The sequence below is a fragment of the Photinus pyralis genome, unplaced genomic scaffold (assembly GCF_008802855.1).
Source record: "Photinus pyralis isolate 1611_PpyrPB1 unplaced genomic scaffold, Ppyr1.3 Ppyr1.4_LG6, whole genome shotgun sequence".
NCBI classification, from domain to species: Eukaryota; Metazoa; Arthropoda; class Insecta; order Coleoptera; family Lampyridae; genus Photinus; species Photinus pyralis.
The window spans coordinates 28,509,805-28,530,983 of record NW_022170663.1 but is presented as its reverse complement, the minus strand read 5'-3'; the positions used below and the strand labels follow the sequence as shown (position 1 = coordinate 28,530,983).

Here is a 21,179-nt window from a genome sequence, read left to right as displayed (position 1 = left end):
AATTTGCTGTCGAACTAAACATCAGCGTTTTGTTTATATAGTATAATCGTAGCCGTATAGAGTTACAACTTGCATTCTTACTCAAGGTCGCCTCAGTTACGCTGTGCAGCCGATCGGGTTACATTGAAGGAGAGCCATCTGTTGACGATTTTTGCAGGCCTTACTAAAAAGTCTGTAATGATAAAGCGCAACCTTTCGTCGTAAACTGTCACTACTTATTTAGACCACGATAGTAGCGCCAACTGGATTTTCTAGACCAGAACTACTTATTTCGTTCAAGTAATATTTCCATATGGTTGTTTAACTAAAGTATTTAAACAATGGTAGTATAGAATCGTCGTATTCTATTTTTAGAGAAATGCACTAAATCACATTTGCACACAAGAAGTTGTGTATAAACCTAACTAGGCTCGCTCACCAGTCTGAAGTTACATTCGCTTTTTTTTGACATTCGCTTTTGGGATAGTACCAACCTAAATGGGGAAACAAAAAATAACTAGGATCGGGCTGAAGTTACATTCGTTTTTTTTATCAACGGCCTTCGAAAGTGATGGCACCGGGACCAATTTTCGTCCCCTTTTTGGAAAAGAGCCCTAACCCTCAACAAATTCGTCCCCGAAGTTGACAAATTGCGCGCAAGTATGTGAGTGAGTGAGTTTTGCACGCGGAGGATAAGGGCCCTATGGTGGCCCAAGGGCTTACCTAAAACCCCCTAACTGTGGGGCACTTTTCGAAAAATTTCCTTTTATATAGTCAATGACGCGGTATACGAATAGTGCAAGTTGCAATTCAAAATTAATTTATTAAAATTAAGTGAGTTTTGCACGCGGAGGATAAGGGCTCTGTGGTGGCCCAAGGGCTCACCTAAATCCCCCTAACTGTCGTTTTTCGAAAAGTGCCCCACAGTTCGAAAAACTGTTTTCAAAATTCAAATGTCACACAAGAGGTGCTTGGTTCGATGCGTTACTCCTATATAGGGTGTACTCTTTTTGTTGTGACGTAATCGACAGTAATAGAAAACATTCAATCGATTCAAAGAGACTAAAATAAATGCAACAAAAGTGTACACCCTGTATTTAAATTGGGGGAGTTCGCCGAATACTTCGGGAGATTGTGGCTGAATTCCCTCCTCATATTATTAAAATGTTTGTAAGGATTTACAATACAATTTTCCATTTGATGTGTTGGTCGAAAACTTAATTAACCTGTCTAATACCGATTGATTTTTAAAACGCTGTACGGAGTCCATCTAGATCCCACCACTTTTTTGTTATCTTCTCCACATATTTTTTGTGCTATAATTCTTTTAGTAGGTTTTAATGTATAATTAATAATAATTCGCGACTAATTAGATATACACTGTGTGCAAGATAAGAATGTCCATCATATGGGTCTCAGAAAGTAGAAGGTACGAAGAAGGTCAAATTAGCAAAAAGTTGCGCAATTAAAGAGTCATTATCATGCTGTCAAGAAAACCAGAAAATTTCGAAGATATGCCATCCGAAAAACCCAAATTTGCCGATGTTGTTATTATTTATTTCTCATGTTATTTGAACACTTACTAAAAAATAAAAAATAAACACTTTCTTATTTGAGAGATTTTCAATACAACGTTTCGTTTCGGAGAAATCATCATCAACCTTTTTTTTATATGGGCCGTAAAAAGTACTGTATTGAGTAGCATTTTTTATTACAATACAACGATATACGGCACAAAAAAACAACAGTTAGAAATTGTCGATTTCAACAGGATGGTGCACGCCCCTCACAACGCCCTAATCGTGCGAGAATACCTATCAGAGAAATTTTCCAGGGAGATGTGCGATAGGTATTCTCGCACGATTGTGGAATATAAAAGAATTACCTTCACTAAATTGATTACATTATAATAGTATTTTTATACATAATTTCAATGACGTAGTTACAATGTAATTAGTGTATTCGATTCAATCCCTAGTTAGAACTTTGGTCTCATTTGTTTTCATATCTAACGGTTACCTATTCCATGAATGTAAAAAACATCATTTTAAATTGATTACATAATAATTGCTATAAATACGCAAACAAACTACGTTACCGGATGGTTTGAAACAATCATTTTCTAATCTGCAATTGAAAACAAAATTAAATAATTTTTTGACATTTTTTCTGTTATGTTAACACGAGTGTTAACATTTCGGCTAATTATTTTTTTTTACCAAACTCGTATAAATTACAAAAAAGCAGTAAGAGAAAGTACCAGGTGTAAACTTTTCTGTATAACTCCAAAATATAAAAATATACAGTGTGTACAATTTAAATATTCAAATTTATGGTCATTTCAGGTTCACCGGAAGTGATAGGGAAAATACCAAGACCAAGAGAAGGAAAACCAGAAACCCTTCATCCATTTTTCTCCCCTTCCCCCCTCTTTCAGTATTTCACTCCTGCCTTCCCTTATTCTTGCTACTTCGTCCCATAACATGTGCTCAATGGCTTTCTCTTTCTTTCCACAAAATCTACATTTCCTTCCGTCTTCTTCTTAACACCTCTCCTTCCTTCTCTTCTCGTTTCCGCATCCAAACCTCGATATTATTTTGATGTTCCTCTCCCTCCCTCTCCTATTTCACCATCGCAGACTCTTTAATTGCCACTGTCCTCTCTTTCTACTCCTTCTAACACCTCCTATTTCTCCCGCTTTCCTTGTAGTACCTTAATAAAGTGCTGCTATAAGTCCCCTGTTCGTATTTCCCACCTGTTGTTTTCCCTTTTACTCTGTCTATCATCTTCCAAGAGTCCTACAATGTTTTTATTTCCCCTATTTCTTATTCATATTCTTTCTGGTTCTCCATCTTCTTTTCTTTACATTTTCTTTTGGATTTCTTTTCTGTTCTCTCAACTTTCTCCTCTTCTTTCTTTCTCTGTAATTATTCTATATCGGTTTCTCTCTTCCATACACTCTCTATCCCACCACTTCTTTTCATTACCTCTCCTTTCCTCTGCAATTACTTGTTGCTACGTTTTTACCTTTTTAATACTCTGCTTCATTTTTTTTCCACTTACCCCATTCTTCTCCTTATACCTCTAGTCTCCTTCTATAAGTCTACACAGTGTCTCGTGCAAAACTGTATCTCCCTTCGTCCTTGTACCTTTACATTTCTTGATCTTTTTATCTTCCCTTTTAGGCATATTTCCATAGTCTGGTGATCCGATTCTATCCTTGTTCCTACCTTAAATTCTTTTGTTTCTTCCAGTATTTTTTCATTTATTAGTATGTAATCAATTACCGACCTCCCCCTTCTTCCCACGTATGTGTATTACTCGCTCCTATCGCTCTCCATATTTCCGTTTAATGTTCCCCATCCTCTCTTTTCTGATAATTCCAGTGTTTGTTGCATTCTTTAGCTCTTGACTTTATGTTTTGTGCTTCCCCTCCCATCTTTACCCATTTTCTTTTATTCCCTGTTATGTCATTTCAATCACCCCTCCCTATTATCTCCTCCTCCTCTCTTTCATCTACAATATTTTCTATTTTATTTTATTATTTTTCATTCTTTCTCTGTTGTCTATAATTATTACCCACATTTTCTTCCTCTCCACTCGTCTTTCCTCTTTCATTTCTCACCCACTGTTGCTGTTTTTGAATGTAAAACGTGCATAACTTTTAAAACACAATATTCCCGCGCGGTCAAAATCAATGGGTGATGGAGATGGTAGGGGGGGAGGGGAGAGAAATTATCTTTCATGGCATTCTAATTAAAGAATTAAAGGAATTGTTTTCTACCAACTACCGCTCATCTTTCTGACGACTGGAGCGTCTGAAAGAAATATATTATCCATTGGTGATGTCACATCTTTAACAACGAATATCTCGAAAACATTTTGTCGGAGACACCTCTCAGAGGTAAAATGAATCGACTGGACGAGGCATATGTATTGCTGAAGTCGAAGCAAATATCTTGAAAACGAAGTGTCGGAAGAGGGTACTCATAAAGGGCAAGTAGAACGTCAGGACGAGACACATCTATTAATTATGTCAAAACTTTGAGTGCAAATATCTGTAGAACGGAGTGTCGGAGGAGGTACTTTCAAAGGGCGGAAAGATCGTCTAGACGAGACACATCTAATGGCAATGTACAAACTTAATTGTAAATATCTCGAAAAAGCCAATATTTCGGAGAATTTCTGGACTGACAATTGGCGTCGAAAGCCTTTTAATAGAAAATTGAAACCTCCACTCCTTTAACCTAAAAAATAATGTACTTGTTCGTCATAAACAGAATGCTTTTGACGCAACAATTCAATCGAAATGCGTTGGAAAGCCCTCCATCGATGTCCATTTCTCCAATTAGTGATTATTGAAAATATAAATACGGTTAGAGCACGAGGCAAATCAGAGTCATGGATCCACAAGAGATATGTTGAAAAAGTAAATATACTGCCAGAATATAGCAATCAGTTTGAAGGTCCCCTCAATCAATCTTTTGTGTACACGTTGCCTGCTCTCCATCCAATTAGGGAAAATACAGGGTGGGGCAGAATGGACTCCCTTTATGGGTCCGTTAACTTGCCCCCCCCCCCAGATTTCATAGTCGTATTATTTTGAAATGAATGCGCTCGTTATGCGCTCATATGCGCCACCGATAATAACTCTTGCGCCATTATCGTTTTTTAGAAATCCGAAAAAACATTTGGGGGGGGGGCCAAGTGAACGTAGCCCCCCCAGTACGTATTTTGTCCCTTGTAACTAGGTCACCTGATACATTTGGTTATGCGCTCAATTGCGCCACTTGAATTAACGCTAGCGCCATTACGGTTAAGCCGTGACAAATTTTCAAAAAGTGGGGGGCCAACTTAACGTTTTTAAAAGTTACTTTTTTTTAACATCTTTTCATGCGAAATTGTACTCTCAGGTATGCGCTGAAATCCGCCGTAAAAAGATATCTTTGCGCCATTATTGTTTTTTGGTTATCCTTAAATATATTTGGGGGGGGGGGGGGGCAAGTGAACGGAAACCCCCATAACGCATTTTGCTACCGGTATTTGTGCCACTTGATACATCTGGTTATGAGCTCAATTGCGCCACTTGAATTAAAGCTAGCGCCATTACGGTTAAGCCATAAAAATTTTTTAAAAAGTGGGGGCTAACTTACGTTTTCTAAAGTTACGTTTTTTACATGTTTTTCTACTACATCGTAACTTTTCATCATGTCGCTAAATGCGCCGTAAACAAAAAATCTTGGGCGCCATTATTAGGTGTTTCAGCAAACACTCTACAGGAGTGTTTTTTTGGAGAGCTTTAGTTAAAACGATTCTGGGAAAAGGAAATAGGAGGTTTTAAAAATGTTATTAGGAGTTACTCCGAAGGCCGAATCCGATGCAACAATATTTTCAAAATGGACGCACTTCCGGACAATAACTTTTTTGAAAACGTTAAGTTAGCCCCCCCCCTTTTAAAAATTTTTTATGGCTTAACCGTAATGGCGCTAGCTTTAATTCAAGTGGCGCAATTGAGCTCATAACCAGATGTATCAAGTGGCACAAATGCGTTATGGGGGATTCCGTTCACTTGCCCCCCCCCCCCAAATATATTTAAGGATAACCAAAAAACAATAATGGCGCAAAGATATCTTTTTACGGCGCATTTCAGCGCATACCTGAGAGTACAATTTCGTATGAAAAGATGTTAAAAAAAAGTAACTTTTAAAAACGTTAAGTTGGCCCCCCCCACTTTTTGAAAATTTGTCACGGCTTAACCGTAATGGCGCTAGCTTTAATTCAAGTGGCGCAATTGAGCGCATAACCAAATGTATCAGGTGACCTAGTTACAAGGGACAAAATACGTACGGGGGGGGGGGCTACGTTCACGTTCACTTGCCCCCCCCCCCAATGTTTTTTCGGATTTCTAAAAAACGAGAATGGCGCAAAAGTTATTATTGGTGGCGCATATGAGCGCATAACGAGCGCATTCATTTCAAAATAATACGACTATGAAATCTCTCAGTGGGGGGGCCAAGTTAACGGACCCTCCCTTTATTTTCATTGGGTTTTGAAAATTATATCTTCCAGCTGACGACCTTAGCGAGCTATGCACATATTGAGTCGTTCGAAAAAAATTCCATGAACCCTTTTGATCATGTCTTGCATTATTCCAACGATGACATCTGCAATTGAGCTTCTGATCATCAGCTTTGAGATATCACCAAAGAAAAAATTCGCACGGGCTCAAGTCAGCGGGGCGAGGGGCCGCGGAACATCTCCTCGTAAAGAAATCAGGCCTCACACTTTTAGGTCGCCCAGCTGGTTTGTTTGAAGTGCAGATCCTGTTGACCGTACATTAGTAATCCACTTCCTAATGGTTTCTTATTTCTTATGGACACCATATTGGATTTTAATGTCACTCGATAGAGAAAAAAAAATAGAAAATCGACAATACCAAATAGTATTTTATTTAGAAATTAATTTGAATCTTTGCTTTGAAATTTTCATTTTACTTTTTATGGCAATAATTCCATGGCCAATATTGTGATTGAAACTAAATTCGTCCATTTATTGTCTAGAAGTTGTCTAGCATAGTCGCCGTGAACACGGCCATGAAATTATTCCCATGTCAAGGTTTTTCTCACCCACCCTTCCCTTGGGGGTAAATTCGTCGAGAGTAAGGCACGCTTTTCCGAATTTGCTACAACTTAATCTCAAAGTTTTCATCCTAAGTCATTTTTTGGATAAATTGCTATACAAAACTATCCGACCATAGTGATTAACACGTACAATGTACCCACAGCGCCTCGTTATCAAGGGCTACAACCCCTGTTTATTATTTATTTACGCACAATTTCTCGACTCTCGCCTAAATAACACGGTTACGTCGCAACACAACGGACGCTCCGATTACACATTTCTAATAATCTAATAAGTATTACATATTTATTATTATAATTACAAAAACAATGATAACTACCAAGTTTAACATTATTGTTGCAATATATCTTTGCTTTACAATTTGATAACCCTATGCCCTATGGTACTTAGCTAATTACACTACAACGGAATAACCGAGTTGTACTGCTACTGATAGACCAAAGAACAAGATTGGCGTCGTTGTAATGACATAACACACAAAGATTACTAGGGGTTGCCAAAAATGAGGTTGAATTTCCATTCCAATCGTAGATAAAATTACTTACCTAATCGCCATTGTTTGGGTTAACATAATATATCTATCATTTTCTTTCCTTTTTTAAACTCCTGATATGACAAGTGTTACAAGTTTACAACATATTGGTGCCATTTTAAAATTGTAAACAAATATAATTGTATTACAAAATCGAGAAATTATTTTAGATTAACGGACATCAACCTCTGAATAACGATATAAAATGATTGTCAAGGTTGAAAATATTAAACAACGCAATTGATAATTGGTGGCAAATTTATATGTTAAAAAGAATCATGACTTGAAGGAAAAAAATAGCCGGTCAACAGAATCGCGTGATTTTTATTTACTCGTTGCGATTAATCTCGTTTTGAAAAAAATGGACCGAGGCGAGGCGTTTTGAATTATGGCCAATTAGTCAAACTCAAAACGAGTTTATCGCAAATGATAAGCTTATGACACCGGCTCCACAGGGGGAAGTGATTCGGCCAAAACTGATTTATGAGAGAGCGCCAAGAAGCGGTTTAATCTCGCCACGGTCATCAGATGCCGATAACCAATACATGACACTTTGAACTGGATGGGTTTAGGACTAATTGTTTGCATGTTGTCAATGGGGTAGCGCAAACTTTTGTGGACGCCGGACGTCACTTGTTCCAATTTGCCTAGCGCATAAATAAATTCAGTGCGCAATTTTTATACTCAATTTCTATAATTAAGGAAGTTGGCACTTCACTTTGCAAAATTATTGCTTGGCCAAACGCTAAATTTGCAATATCGTTCAATTGGCGCGAATGCTAAATGACAATTGAGAAATAACAACAAATAGGCCTCGTTATGTAAATATAGAAAGATAAAAGCGATAGATTCATTCAGTAAAAAAATAATTGTGTAAGAGACTCTAACAAATAACAATGACTCGATCTAATTATTTACCAGTCAAGTGCTTTGCGATAGCGAAAAACGCTATCAGTAAAGTTAATTTAAGACATTGTTGTTCAACAATTAACATTGAAATAGATCATCGACCAAAAATAAAGCTTCTGTTACATAATGGAGATATTCTTCAAAAGTTGACCGGGACGGAAATGCACTGAAGCAGTTTAATCGAAACGTGTTACTCCAATTAGATGTTTGGTTTGAGGATACCATGTTCCACAGTGCAACAGCATTTGAGCAGAGCACACTTCAACGTGCCCCAGGTAAGTGTTTAGGAGGATCTCAAGCATCAACAACCTTGCGTTCTGAAACTACCGTCAAATTGTCGAAACATCTTCTCTAAATTACTGCTTGTATACTTCACATCCTGAAAGCTAAGCCCAGCGGGTCCGTAACGTCAAACTTTGTGTCGGGACACCGAGTCAACTCGAGAACACCATGCATTGTTGAAGATCATGAAAGCAACCCTAAAAGTAAGTGAGAAATGGTGTTTAGCAAAAGATGCACATGCTCAAACCTGATGCTATTCAACAGCTACATTCAGTGCGTGCACGAAGGTGTCAAATTAACTTGTACCTGAATAGTGATTGCACTAAAATGTAAACAACATCTGGTGGAGTGCAGGCGTATCATAGGCAGCACGCCCAGCCTTCGCCACGAACTGTTCCCATGATTCTAAAAAAACAATGATACACCCCTCTACTCACCTACGGCATCGTGGTTTGGTGGTCGAAACTACAGCAATCAAGTCCCGCACCAAGGCAATGTGTGCTACATAAGAGCCCAAGGAGGTACCTCAACAAATTCTGATGTCGAAGATGTTCGATCGAATCAACAATTTCTTTAAATTTGTAGAAATGTTTTTGGATTTTTCGGAATATCACGTACCTATATAAAGAGATTTTTTTGAAAATGTCAATTCAATTCTCTGGTTCTGGAGATAAACATGTTCGATATGTGTCGGATTATTCCCATCTATTTCAAAAATGATACGATTTTTTGTCAATATGTTACCGAAATTGCGGTCGCCAAGGCGAAGGATATAAACAGGGACAGTCCATCATATTCTGAAAAGGAATAGGGTTATAGTTATTTATTTCATACTATCTAGTAATCGCCGCTTTCCCTAATCCATTTGAGTCTGGTAAATCGTATTTTCCCAGACTGAAAATTTTTACCAGATTGGAAATGTTGCCTAGCAACATCAACTGACATCCATCTAAACCTATACAGGGTGTTACATGACCGCATGCAAAAAAAATTAAGTGATAGAGGGGATCAAGACAAACACTTTTTCCAAACAAACCGATGGTCCAACGTGTTTCGTTTGGGAGCCACCCCCAAAGAAGTGGTGAAATTTAAATTTTTTCTTTAATTTTTTTCTCGGCAAGCATAAGAGTTACAAAGATGGGTGGCACTTCTTTGAATAGGTTTTCGGATATGCCCTATCCGATTTTGAAAAAAAATTTTCAAAATTTCTACCCCGAAGGGCGCACCCCTGCTTGGGGGTGCGAAAAAAATCCGATTTCGACGAAATTTGGTATCTGGGAGTTTTTGAACATGAAAATGACGAATCGAAATTAGGTTTTGAAAATTCGAAAAAAAAAGTTCCACTTCAATTCTTGGCGGAACAACGGAAATGGAGAGAATTCCACGAAATTTGTTGTGTACATACTTGATGAGTTAAGGAACAAAATTGTCGAACAGTTTTTATAATCACTTTTCAATCAAAGGTTATACTCATTTGAAAATTGGGCCTTCGGGTTACAAAGTGTCCCCCGCCTACTAGTGAGTGATCTAATTTCACATGTAGTTAATTGAAAATGTCGCAAATAACAAAAACATAACGATTTAAGTTGGTATTACGATACTTGCAATAATGCTTATTGATTGTAATAGAATTTTACTTAAAAAGCATTTTCCCATCACCCGCAGCCACGGAATTTTTGGAATCGAATTTGCAGACTTTGAATACCAAGATCGACATATCGAATTTTTTGTGATCATTTAATCATAATATCGACTTAAATCGTTATGTTTTTGTTATTTGAGACATTTTCAATTAACTACATGTGAAATTAGATCACTCACTAGTAGGCGGGGGACACTCTGTAACCCGAAGGCCCAATCTTCAAATGAGTATAACTTTTGATTGAAAAGTGATTTTAAAAAACTGTTCGACAATTTTGTTCCTCTCATCAAGTATATACACAACAAATTTCGTGGAATTCTCTCCATTTTCGTTGTCCGGCCAAGAATTGCAGTGGAACTTTTTTTTCGAATTTTCAAAAACTAATTTCAGATTCGTCATTTTCATGTCCAAAACCCCCAGATACCAAATTTCGTCGAAATCAAAATTTTTTTCACACCCCCAAGTAGGGGTGCGCCTTTTCGGGGTAGAAATTTTGAAAAAAATTTGTCAAAATGGGATAGAACATACCCGTAAACCTATTCAAAGACGTGCCACCCATCTTTGTAACTCTTATGGTTGCTGAGAAAAAGAAATCCAAATTTCACCACTTCTTTGGGGGTGGCTCCCAAACGAAACACGTTGGATCATCGGTTTATTTGGAAAAAGGGTTTGTCTTGATCCCCTCTATCACCTAATTTTTTTGCATGCGGTCATGTAACAGCCTGTATATTAAGGTGTCAAACTGCTGTCAGATCAAATAAATCAAGTAACCGACTTTTGCTTTCATTTGAATGCGTATACAACATTCTAATCAAAAATTGTATGACATTTTAATAAAAAAAAAGAGCAGTGTGAAATAAAATGCTTTACATTATTTGTATGTTAAATCAGTTAACGTTACTTGTTTCGAAATTCCTGCCTCAGCTACGCTTCGGCATCTCACTCGTTAACGTAATCCTTGATTTACCACACTCATATGTAAATAACTACTACCATTGAATAAAAACACTATTTTTATTCAATGCTACTACATAAAAGCAGGAAAATGATACATTACTGGCGAGGAAATATTTTAAGTGCGAGGCCCCCTTGGGGCCCAGTACTTTAATTTCCGAGTCGGGTAATCTCATTTTACTGACGAGTTTTGTATTAAATTTTACCCGATATCGTATTTTAATATAAAATTTCAATTTTCATATAGAACTTTTGTTTAATGTCAATCTGTCAGTGATGACATGAGTCATTATAGACATTTGGAAATGTCAAAAATGCGGCCGGTAAAGTGACGGTGCGTCCGGTAAAGTGACAGGTGCGACCAGTAAAGTGACAAGCGGCAGGAAACGTAGTCTGCTCTGCCTCTGTCATGGAAACTAAAGTTTCCTGACAGAAAGTAGGCATGAAAATGAAGGTTTCAGGACGATTTTGGGTAAAATAAATTTTGTTAATCGTTACATTACAAATAAGTTATTAAATAAATAAACGTTTGTAAGTAGTTCGTTATAATTGGTGTCAGGTGTGGGGTTGTAGTACATAGTATATAGTCACGATGAATTTGTAACTGCTGTGGGTGGGCTAAACAATTTTTTGTGATGTTTGTTTTATATGTTTTTTCTGTTTGTTCTGTTTATTTTAAAGATTAGTTATTTACAGACACATAAATATTTATTTACATGACATGTTATCAGATCTGAAAATGGTTTTATCATTAATTTGACAATTGTAAGTACTCATGTACACTAACAAAATATACCATTATTATTATTATTATTATTATTAAAAGTAAAATAAAAAGACACATTACTATTTACTGAGAAAATATTGCAGTACTTGGCCCCAGAGACTCCTTTGGGGCCGAGTACCTACTTTAAATTTAATTTTCATACAGAACTTTTGATTAACGTCAATCTGTCAGTGATGACAGGAGTCATTATTACCCAAAATCGTCATGAAACCTTCATTTTTGTGCCTATGTTATATCAGGAAATTTTAGTTTCCATGACAGAGGCAAACCAGACTACTTTTCTTGCCGCCTGTCACTTTACCGACCGTACCTGTCACTTTCCTGCCTGCACCTGTCACATTGCTATAACAAGTTGTGATTTACTGGACATGCATGCTCATCGTGAAAGGTGGCTAGCGATAGACTCATTCTCACATTGAGCAAGTACAAAAGGATATACTCAACGGCCAACAATAAATTGAAAGGATTGCTAAAACCACAGATATTAGTTATTTACATAATAAGTCATGAAAGGGGTCGTTTACATGACGCGGAGGCTTATTGAAAAGTACGAGGACGCGCAGCGTCCGAGTATCTCTTTAATGCCTCCAAGTCAGGTGGACTCACTTTCATGACGTATTATGTATAAAATTTTACCTGAAACCGCAACATGCAGATAACTTTTCCAAATTAAATTATTCATATGTGAAAATTTTGATATCTAATCACGCATGCTAAAATTACTAGGTACAAAATGAGGTATCAGTGAGGAACAGTACCTACGCAAGACGTTGTGATAATGTAGCCGAAGCTGCGGCCGCCGTAGTGCAATATTCGCTCCCCACAAAGTCAAGAAAAAGATACGAAGGGGCGTGGAAACCTTTTAATGATTGGCGCAAAACTAAAGGAATAATTACTTCCACACATATTCCATTAATTGTTAGTGATTAAAAAACCATTATCCTTTGTGTAGGTATATTAATAAAAATATCCACATTGTCTGCATTATAATTATCCAATCGTTGATTGAATAACTTATTCAATGAACGATCTAATTGTTGTTTTGCATGTACTAGGACTGTAATGGGAGTCAGGCAAAAATATTACAGTACTAGTCAGGTAAAGATCCACTTTCTTATGTCAAAATAGCCCTGAAATTTAGATTTTCTTGACGGTTTCAGGTAAACGTTCTTTACGTATATCTGTGCTAAAACTAAAGATAAAATTACCAAATTACCGATGTGGACGACAAGGTAGAAATGCTAAAAACTCAAATAAATGAGAAGATTGACTACATCGAACAGAATTAAGAAGAACTGCGTCGGGAATTCCTGCTATTGACTACAGATGGCCAAAGTGAACACAGCGAGTCGCGCCATGCTGCAAGTGAGGAAGAATGGCCAATACCCGGTCATCGGATCGTTGTCCAGGAGTCCGGTAGGGTCGCAGAAATTTCTTTAGCACACAAGATGCTGGTTAATTAAGCCTGCTATCCTTGATGGAAAATCATTATAACCTACGTATGCTCGACAGTTTGAAGTAGCCGCTGCAGCAAATAAATGGAACGACGCAGAAAGGACGACTGCTGTCATTTTGGCATTGCGAAGGAACGCGTTGGACGTGTTGCGAACAATCCCGGAACCACAGCAAGACTTTTATCAGATATCAGCACAGTTGAAAATGCGTTACGGCGAGAAGCACCTACAACAGGTATACTAGCGCCAACTGAAGAACCGCCTGCAGAAGTATGAAGAAAGCTTGCAGAAGTTGGAAATGGATTTCGCCAAATAGATCCGTCTACTCTCCCCATCAGGCACCAGAAAACTGCTTTGACTAGCCGTACAAACATTCAGCAGCAATTGTAACAGTATTTCTGCTCAGGATATTTAAAGTTTATTTTTTACGTATTTGAAAAGTTAAGTCTAGATATAATCAAGACTCCCAAGTACGAATGTCGATGAATGAAATTATTGTATCAAAAGGAATTTATTTATTTCAGTTCATTGTAGCCGCAGATTTTAAATATGGCCGCTATGAATCATAAAGAAAATTAGATTTAAGTCATAATCGCGGCGTAATTAGAATTGCGTTCACCATATGTAAATAATGTAAATTAGGGAAAAAACTGCATATAAATATCGAGTATTAACGCTAAGGTCAAAGTCCGAGTCATTGTAAATAATTCATTTAGAGCTAGTAGAACGATTTGAATCCGTCTGTTCGCCACCGGTGTCAAATTAACAAAAGTTCATGGACGATCAGTCTATATAAACGTAAGTGGATTGTGCGCGTAAAGCAGAAATGAGGCCACGGGATAAACACTACGAGAGTATAAATGCGGAAATTTCCAGCACCAAAGAAGCAGTTACCCGTCGTCTTTTCACGGAGCAACATCTGTGCCAGTCGCGCCCACAAATTATAAGTGCGTTTTCTTGTAATAGAGTTGAGGCGACTTTTTTAAGAAAATCAAGAGAAAGAACCGAGTGAAAATATCTCCATCCAGCCACAATATCGAAGGCGAAGACGATCCTTCACGGCACTCCGGAGAAAATTAGGAGGATTGCAAGATTTCTGAAGAACAGTTTTCTGTTCTCAGCGCGGTCCGTGCACAGTCTACTTGGAGGATACCGAAAAAGTTGCGTTAAAACCGGCCTGCCTGTGATTGGCCGAACCGACTCGAATAGCTGCTTGCAGTGGGCGGTCCTGAGTTCATTGGACCTCAACATCGATCGGAGCGAGACCAAGACTGCACCCCGAATCCTAGTGCATATTAACAATAAACGTTCAAGGTATTTATAAACTAGTAAATATTATCGCGTTGTAGTTTATCATCCTTGTTCGCCTCGTCGTAGACTATTGCATTGTAGTTTGAATTTGTGTTATTCTAAAGGCGATTTAATCACCTACTAGGGTTGCATTCAAATAAGTGTTTGTGAGAACTATTTGCTTTCATTTTAACGACTCGAGCCTGGAGGCGTTACTATACGCATTTACAGCAGTTTGTTTTGATTTTCGATCTAATTGTATACTAATTTATGAAACAAGAATTAAGTTTCTTTTTCTATGTACTCGGCGGTTTTATTAGAGTAAATGTTTTGATTTTTGACTAACGTAATAAAGACCGATTTTCCTTCCTATGCAGTGAATTTTTGTGAGTGAATGAGTTAACCCTACTTTTACAGGAACGTACCGCCTCAACCCCCCATTTCTTTTGACGTGTGTTATTTACAGCAAAAAGCCGATTTTCTAAACGAAAAAGAACGTATTAGGTTTTATTAAAGACTATTGATTCGACTATTGATTTTTATTCATTTATCCTTTCCCATTTCCCCGAGGCCAGAAAAGGATCATCGACTGAAGCTAACCGGTGCCCAACAACCATTATTTTATGTAAGAAGAACCACCCCTAAATAAAATAGTTTGAGAAAGAAACGATGGGAAGAGTTGAAAAGTAACCAGCCGGTTACACAATTCAGTGAACTGGTTCGATAATTAATAGAAAGAGGACCATCTTGATCAGCGTTTATCCAACAAGGAGGAATTATGTTGTTGGGCATGCGGCAAGGCTGGACATCTAAAAAGAAATTGCCACTAGGCCACTACCAGGAAAAACTAGAGAGCATTGCCTTTTTAAAACACCACACAGACAGCTTATATGTGGATGGAGTCGTCATTGGAAACAGTTGTTCTGTATTGATGGCCACTGATGCGACTTTGTGAAGAATAAGAAACTGATGCGATCCACCCTGCAACTGGTGATCGTACAACTGTTCTTGGAGAGATCGTGATGAACGTTAGTATTACCTTTACGCATTAATAAACGTTAAAAAACCAACACTGTTTCTTTAAATGATAAGACAATACATGATGCAGAACATGCAACGTTTTGCAAGCGTTAATTCTCAGTGGGCTCCAAGATGGCCGACGAGCTTACGGACGCAGCTATTATCTGCAGTACCTGAAAGGACGAGACAAACTCCGGCTTCGGAACTCTTTGGTAGGGAAATCCGACTGCCCTGTGATTTCGGGATTAGACCCAGGGAAGCGCAAGCAGAGGATCACGGGTACAACCTTCGCCTCAAAATGAGAGCCATCCACGAAAAAGTTCAAGATCGAATTCAAGTGGCAAGCAGCCGAATGAAAGAACAATGCGACATCAAGGCACAATCAGGAGGATATCAGCCTGGTAATCTCCTAGGGTATTATAGCGTACAAAGGGTTGGTCTTTTGGGGTAAATAAACAGAGAAGTATAGGTAAAAGCTTTACTCTCTATCGCAATACACACTAAATAAATAATCGTAATTTTCATGTAATGAAATTGTGCAGTTGGCGGACGGTTGGTTAACTAACAAAAAATAAATGCGGTAATTCAAGAACATATGGAATCTGAAAGGACTTACGGTTATGTACTTCGGGAAATCTTCTGGTAAACGATAAACCGGCGGTTTTGGAAGCGGAAGCAGACACCTTCAGAGTGCGGGGATACTCTTGCCACCCTCGCAATGTTGAAAGTAGACGAGTTGGGGTTGCGGGGATACTCTTGCCACCCTCGCAATGTTGAAAGCGGACGAGCTGGGGTTGCGGGGATACTGTTGCCACCCTCGCAATGTTGGAAGCAGACGAGTTCTTTCTTCTCTGGCCGGCCAGGCGGAGAAAATGCAAAAAAAGCGTTTTGATGCAGCGAGAGCCAGTTGAAGAGAGAAAACCAGTCGACGACGCAATCCAAATCGGACGTTGTCAATTTTCGTCAAGGTAACGTTGTCCCCAAACTTTGTGTTTGCGTTCGCGCGCGCGCGGTGCGGTCAGGGTACAAATACAAATTTGCCGGAAAAAGGAAATTTATAGGGACGTAACAGGTATGTCGATCACAAAGGCGAGGAGGAGTGTGACCGAAACTAGAGAGCGATTGGAACGACAATTTCAAAACCGTTAAAAGAATCCATGATTTGATTTACCGCATCCAAAAGACAGCAAGGGAAAAATGATGGTAGTTCACATAAATAGATTGGCACCATATGCTGGTGAAAATGAAACAGGAGGAGACCAATCGATAAAGATCTCACGTGCAGCATACCAAGAGCCATCTTTTGAAGACCTTACTGCACATTATTCCACTGGCAGAAAGGTTCCTAATGGCACTGTGCGCGAAGAAGATGTCCCGAAGAATTCTTCTTGAGTTTAAGCTCCAATTTCGTCGCGTGGAAGTGTTTTCTGAAGAACAAGGGAAGATACCTCTATTACATCGTTACTAAAGAGAAGTTCAGCGACCTTCCCTGTAATAAAGATATGTGGATCGCCTTACAGGATTTGAAGCGATAGATGCAGCTTCAAGACATCTGAAAACTGGCAATTCCAAAAATCGGATGTGGGTTGGACCGGTATGATTGGCGTGCAATATACTGAAGATTGTATCTGGCGACATCGATACGGAGATACTGGTTTGTAGTTTCTGCAAGACTGTTGACTGCGTCTTCTTTGTCAAGGGGATATGCACCAAAGGTGATGAATGTCGGTTCTGCCACAGAAGATCAATAATCCAGAATACTTTTGAATTTAGATGCAACAATCTTAACGAGGAGGAAGTGTACCGAAGTTGCAGTCACCAAGGCGACAAGGATATTGACAGGGATAGTCAGTCATATTCTTGAAAGTGGTAGCTTAATAGGGTTAAATAAATTTGGTTAATCATCCTTTTTTGATTAAGATTTTGTAACTAGTGAATTCTGGTGATGTCGTCCTCAAACCCTTACCGAAAAAATAAGTAATCTCGAATAGGCCACTTGGCCTTAGGCAAGGCAAACAATCCGTTGCACGTAAAGCAAAAACCTCTAAATGTGTTGAATTGGATGCTCATAATTCATTTTTTCATTTTCAATTGAAGTCACGAGATTATTAAATAATTACCGATGACTTCAATCAATTTTATGATGCACGAGCTCGAAATATAAGGTCGAAGGTGAAACGATGTCATAAATTCAGCAACTTAAAAAATGGCACTTTAATTTCTAATGTGAGGGTACTCGAGAAGGATTTTACAGACCTACCTAAACTGTTTGGCAATTGCGGTGCGTAGGTATTATCAAAGACTCAAGTGGCGAAAGTAGATTATTTGCATGGAGATTTTGAGGTGGCCACTTTAATCAAAGATGTTTTCGACGCTATAAGGTGACTGATCTCATAAAGTGGTGTAATAAGCAAAAAGAGGTTTAAGTAAATATTGTTGCAGATAATGAGTGTCCTTGCCCTGGACGCGCACGAAATTTAGACAAACACCTCTCCTCATCAGATAATTGCTCAACAGATTTCTCAATTTCGACGCAAATTCCGCGTGGCAACGGCATAAAATTGCGCGAGCCTCCAAAAAGAAATGTGTATGATAATTACCACGCAGTTTACGTTAAACGATTCGAAGGACGATTATTTTTAGTGCATGGTAACCGTTGTTGACACTAGAATGTACATTGGATAAGGTTAGTTTTTCGATGATTTCGTGTTGTTGCTCTAAAGAATTTCAATGTTTATTCAATATTAATGAACTGTGAACAACGTCACTTAGATCGAACAGTGATGAGTGTGCGTTTATTTGTTGTTCGGCAAACGATGCAAATTTAATCAAACGCGTATCCTCTGTATCTTTTGGGCAAAAACATTTTGATCATAGCTCATATCGCTTCTGTAACGAACTGGATGTACTCCAGTCTTAGTAAATGAAAATTTAGCCAAAGTTGTCGTTCGCGCTCTTCTAATTTTTTTGAGAAATGAAAATAATTCGCTATATCAATCTCACGACCGTTCACTTGCCCTTGGAGTGCACTGTACCGATACCCCATTTTTGAAATAGTGCGACTATGAAGTTTTTACCGCGTCCTTTCTTGAGAAATATTGGCAACTAAAGTTTTGACCATTTTCCAGGATATTTGTCCGATAAGTATTCGCGTACGATTAGGGCATTGTGCGCAGGTGCACCATCCTGTTGAAAACATTTTGCAACTTTTGTTTTTTACGTGCCGGTACATCGTTGTATTCATAATAAACAAGTATAAATTGTCTTGTGCAGATAAAGCGCATTTTTTAAACCAAAATAGCTTTTGGTTTGACATCGCCAATGGATATATTTCTTGCAAACGTCTCAATCGCCCTTTGTGAGTACCCTCTTCCGATTCCTTTCGTCGAGAGCTTTCATTAGAGTACCATGAAGGATAAAACTAGTTCCACCCCCCCCCCTCCTCCTCGTACTTTGACCTTTAATTAGAATCAAATGAGAGATAAACTTAATTTTTAACCCCTCCCCCCCCTCACTCAGACCCCGTCGCTCACTGATCTCGAAAAAGAGTCGCACGGGAAAGTTATAGTTTGTACAAACCAATTTATTTCGATGAGACCTTTCATTAGAATACCATGAAGGGTAGAACATGTTCCTACCCCCTCCAATTTTCTAAAGTTTAACTTGGCACCACTAAAGGCATGCGTATACAAAATCTGAGACCAATTGGTTGTCGTACCTATGTAAAAGTTATGCACGTTTTACTTTCAAAAACAGCACCCCAGAAAATAATTCGTGGAGGGGGGGGGGGCTTTTAGACAACGAAATTTGATGGCCGAAGGTATAGGCTACCTACTGCAAAAAATTCCAGAGCTCTAGGACCATTCCCCTAGAAGTAGCTCGAAACGGCAGAAGTGGGTCCGGACGGACGGACGGACAAAACGTAAACAGTTAATAGCACATTTTTTTTTAATTCTTAATAAATGCGCTAAAAAATGTTACTCAACAGTACGTTTTTCCCGGTGATATGAAAAAATAAAGTTGGTGATGATTCCCCCGAAACGAAACGTTGTATTGAAAACCTCTCAACGCTGTCTTGTACAACTCAAATAGTGACAATGAGAAAGTGTTTTTATTCTTTTGTATCTGTCCAAATAACATTTAGAAAATAAAAACAAAATCGGCAAATTTCGTTTTTTTTTTAATATCTTCGGCAGTATCGGAATTCTGAACTAAACGTTTTGACAATAGCACTTTGGTTCCATCTTTATTAGCCACTTTGTATAAAAGCTGTTGGAGAATATGCAATTACTATGTTTCAATATAGAAGAAGTAACGATTAGGTATAGGAACAATTTTTTACAAGAAACCCATTGGCCGAAACGGAGCGTTTGGTTACGCCCACAAAGGTCCCAAAATTTACGGTTGCTTTCTTATTAACCATAACCGATAAAAGCGTGGTAATTGTCGGTTTTACTATATTATTGAGTATGATTTTTAAACTATCTAAAAATATTTTCAAAATTTCTTACGTGCATCCTTAAACGGCGGATCGAAAAAGACATTTGTTATCTGGGAATTTTTTTACCCTGAAAATAACAAATCCAAAAAATTCGAAAAAAACATCTGGCTTTCTTGAATAGAAAAAGGCTAACAGTGCCTTTTGAATACAACACACCCCGACTGCAAATGATCGATCTAAAAACAAATTAATAAATCTCAAAATGTACTCACACTTCGGTTAATAATAATCCAATAAACTCGTCATGACTAGAAATATTCGATGTTCGGTGAAGCACACACTTCAACACGAATCTGACATTTTCTTCTCAGAAACAAAAAAAAACTCACTTTCTATACACCGCAACTGACAATAACAGTTTGTGGCTACTCAGATAGTAAGGCTTCTCTTGTATTACATCAATCATCTCTTCATCTTGATAATACAAACTTTTTAAATGCTAAATTCCATGTGTAAAAAGGTAAAAAGGTACAACATTAAACTTGCATTCTTTACTAACATGGGGACGATTACGTTTTCTTTTTAAAATTGCATATCCGGCTGGACTACCGGTACAAAAGTAGCATCACAGACATTTCCGCTCGCTTTTAAAATAACCCGAGGCCGTCTTTTTTTACTCATGATTCATAATTCAACATTGTCATTAACCCGACGACACTCTAAATTCATCTACGTCGCCAACACTGATAAAACACCTGCATCGCTTATCTCTCACGTGACATTGTTCGTTAAAAAACCAATTAATTCTTGTACGATAACAACTTTTTATTAATCCCTGATCGGTTAACGCTTTCAACTCACCTAAAAATCGTTTTAAATTTATCATATAAATTAAATACAACAAATGGAATTAACGGAATTAAATAATTACCGACATAATTTACAATAAAAAACTAACATTAAAATGGTGAACAATTTTTCCAATTTTGTGTCTGAAAAAAAATCCCCAGATCTTATGAAATAAGTTGAATTATGTTACATACAGAATGTCCTGACTGCTATTTCCGATATTCAGACCGAAATTACGTTAACTACGCATTTTACACTACAAGGTAGCTCGCTCTCATCTTCTTAAAAAATATAGTTTGAATCCAGCTGGAAGAGTTTCATTATTTAACATATGCACGATTATATACAGCTTGATTTTTATAAACCGTTCCGGTTGAAATGAAACGACCGATTCTTTA

The 21,179-nt window shown here is 38.0% G+C and overlaps 1 protein-coding gene across 6 annotated transcripts in view; it reads right to left on the bottom strand.

Moving 5' to 3' along the window:
* Positions 1-21,179, bottom strand: part of LOC116173400 (glycogen-binding subunit 76A-like) — a 170,698-nt gene that overhangs the window by 58,092 nt on the left and 91,427 nt on the right. The gene's annotated exons all lie outside the window — the stretch shown is intronic.